Below are 3854 nucleotides of genomic sequence, written 5' to 3'. Positions count from 1 at the left end.
TTAATATTCTAACTGACTCCCATAGTGAGTTTTTTCAAGGCGACTGTTATTTTAGAACGACCACTTTCTTGCATTTATTTTTCGGGAGAAACTGATGACTCACAGCCACAGGATTCTCTGAACTGCGGCGCAAAGATCTCACGTTATAGTAACTGTTAGATCAAGATCAAGATTAGTTATAAAGGGTTTTAAATGACCAAACACACTCATACACATTTTTGAGAATCGGAATATCAGATAGTTGATGACATGGTAAGCAAGTTTGTGAATATTTTGAATAAAAAAGGGAAAAGGAAATAAAAGCGATACATCAGAGTTATTGTGGCTGCGGTGTGTCACGTGACAAATATGACGCGTCGCCATGGAAACATTAAGGGGGAACGTTCTAAAATAACAGTCAACAAAATACCCAGGACATTTTACAAATCCAGACAAACGATGTTCTACTACGGCCATGTCCGGAATAAAGAGTAGCCTATCCATGTCACACAGTAAGATTTAGGATTTATATACCTCGCAGTCACAGACCGTATCAACATCAGTGAGCTATACTTATTGTATTTACCTAAACTAGGTAAAGCAAACTCTGCCCTTGTGATTACTTATCACAAGGTTTTAATGATGACTTAATTTGTTCTAACAGACTGTCTAGTTTCACTTCCCATAACTATGTTATTTTTACCCATAGACACATACTCAGAGTCACAAGTCACAAGTTTTTCCAAAGAGTTTGGACACATTAAAAGCATATGAATTTTGTTCCTGTAAGAAAAACAAATGTTAGTTGATTAATTTAAGTTGATTAATTTAAATCCACCACAGTTTCTAACAATGCAAAGATTAATGCAAATGGGTGAAGTGTCCCTTTAACAATTGAGATGAGTGTGATTGCTGGTCAATGCCGCTTTTTTAACTGTGAATGCCGCTTAAATAAAATACTTTTGTATGATTACTTATGTCTCTGACTCCAACGGTGATTGGGACCTGTGCGTGCCTTTAGAGGGTGTTTAATTCTTGGGGTGAAATTCCCCAGGTGGCATAGTCGGAAATCATATCAATTTGAGTCAGTTCTCGCCCGCTTCGCCACACTAGTTTTCCATATACGTCTTCCTTTTTTTGTTCCTTTAACTTTTATAATACATTTCATAAATAATCACTCCATTCATTCATTAATTTACTAAATAAATAAATACCTATATATTCCTATTATACAACATTAGATAAGGCATACAAGATAAGCTACAACTACTTTTATGATTAATTTTACACAATATACCCCACCTTACCCTGCACATGACCTACACATACCAGGCTACTCTTCACATTCTAATGTCCCATAAAATGCTTGGGCCTCCACTGGCATGTAGGCTAGCATTTTCATAAGGTCACGGTGCTTCTCCTTCTTGACGGGCAGAGGGTCCTCGTATGCACGAGCATATACGTGGTGGAGAACAAGGGAGCTGGAGGTGGTTGATTCTTCCTCTGTTTGGTGATCAGCCAGGTCTTCCATCCCTCGTAGAGGCTGTGGCTCCCTTTTGTGTGGACACACCATGGATCAGCAGCTGAAATCATGATTCAACAAGAAATTCAATAAAGATTCTTCCTTCACGCACATATCCCCAACACTGTTAAAGGGTTAGTTCACCCAAAAATGAAAATTATGTCATTAATAACTCGCCCTCATGTCGTTACAAGCCCGTGTGGCGCACCTCCGTGAAGTTGGCACCCCATAAAACGAAATAATTTCCAAAACTATGCCATTCGTTTGTGCTGCGTTTGTGCTGATTTGTGCCGCAAAGACGAACGTTTGTGCTGGTTTGGTGTTTGAGATATTGAACATTATTTTTTGGGTTGCGTGACGTCACTCTCCACCCCATGTCCTTCAAATCGCTCCAAACCGGTGTCATTCGTTTGTGCTCGGTTTGTGCTGGTTTGTGCCGTTAAAACAGACACTGTATCTGTTTTCCTTTCGCAGATATGACAAATTTAATTCGGGAGCAGTGACGTCACTCTCCACCCCACCTCATCTAAATCGCACCAAACCGGTGCCGTTCGTTTGTGCTCGATTTGTGCCGGTTTGTGCCGTTGAAAGAAACACTGCAACTACGATCCCCTCTTAAACATAAAAAAAGAAACTTTTTAAGTACAGTTACATAACTGTCCACCCCATATGGTCCAAATCGTTGCAAAACTGTGCCGCTCGTTTGTGCTCGATTTGTGCCGGTTTGTGCCGTTACGATGAACATTGTATCTTTTTCCCCTCCTTAAAAATAACACATAGGATTCGGGACAGTGACGTCACTCTCCACCCCATGCCGTCCAAATCGCCCCAAACCGGTGCTTTTTGTTTGTGCTCGATTTGTGCTGTTTTGTGCCGTAGAAATAACCATCATAAATGATTCCATTCTTTAGACATCACAAAATCTTTGGAGGAGGAGTGACGTTACGCAAGCAAGCCGCGCTCTCCATCCATCTCGTCTACAAACCTGTCCGGTTCGTTGGTGCTCGCACAGGGCCACAGCTGTCAGTGTTCTTTTCTGTAGATATGGGAATGTTTTATTTTAGATTTGTGCTATTGACATTTGGTCTTTATATAATCACCAATGCACTATGATATGTAATGTACTATGATGATATGTAATGTACTGCCACTACTGTGGCTGTAAGCTACGTGTGACTGATGCTTAATTTTGTATTAAAATAAAGTAACCAATAAAAAAAAATATTTAAAAAAATGTGTAGTGTCTTAAGTTTTCTGAATACTTTTAACAGCTTACAGTCATTTAAAGTCTTTCTGCCCCCTTAAAAACATTTGTTTACCCTAAGCACTGCATAGTGGGAAAACAAAACAGGAAAGGGCATCTGGCTGTGAAAAAAGTTAAGCATGTGCTCTGAGATAAAATACTAAAAAAAGTACTAAAATCATGTGTGCAGGTCAATACAATTTACAGGATCATTTTAACAAATAATAAATTGATAGACACGTCAAAGATGTGAAACTTTTTATTAATTTTGGGCATTTAGGTAAATGTATCATGTCCAAATGATCATCCATTGGTCATTAATAAGCGTAGACCTATGACATTCTTATGCCATGCCATAAAATACATTAAGTTATTAGTTTTGTACAGCTTCATGGCATAAAGCTTGATTTTATGCAGAGGAAATGACAGAAAGCAATATAAAAGTGGAATATGTGTTCCATTTAATCCTCTGAAGTCATATAATTAAATTTACAATGTGAACAGACTAAAATGTAACTAATTCACAGAAAAGATTGTCACCCATCCTGTACTGGGCAAGTTCAGTTATTGCTACTTTTCTTATAACTGGAAAATGTGTTGTCTTTTTGAGCTCTTTTGTAATGAATTTGTTGATTTAGTTCACAAAAGGATTCTTAGTAAATCTTAATCTGACTGATATATTTTTTTTTCTGAACTCATTTACTTGCTGATCCATATCACTGGAATGAAAGATTAACAGAAAACAATGACTTTGAGATGAGATTTTTACTGAAATATTGAAAATTCAGTCTGTTCTTTTAAGCCACCAAATGACGGATTTTCTAGTCATAAAAAAGTAGCAATATCTAAACACGGCCAATATAGGATGGATGACAAGATTTTCTGAGGTAAATCTAATTGAATGACCACAGAACAATTGGACTATAGTCTGCACATGCTTTTATTTCAGCCATCATTTACTTGAACTGATTTGGAAAACAATATGCAGTTTAAATGAATGGCGACTAAGTATATCACTCCCTATCATTTTGCCCAATATCTCGATTCCATATATACATATACATATAACACACACACACACACACACACACACACACACAGTATAAATAA

This window comes from Rutilus rutilus, assembly GCF_951802725.1.
Source record: "Rutilus rutilus genome assembly, chromosome: 4".
Classification (NCBI taxonomy): domain Eukaryota; kingdom Metazoa; phylum Chordata; class Actinopteri; order Cypriniformes; family Leuciscidae; genus Rutilus; species Rutilus rutilus.
Note: the sequence above shows the minus strand (reverse complement) of the source record.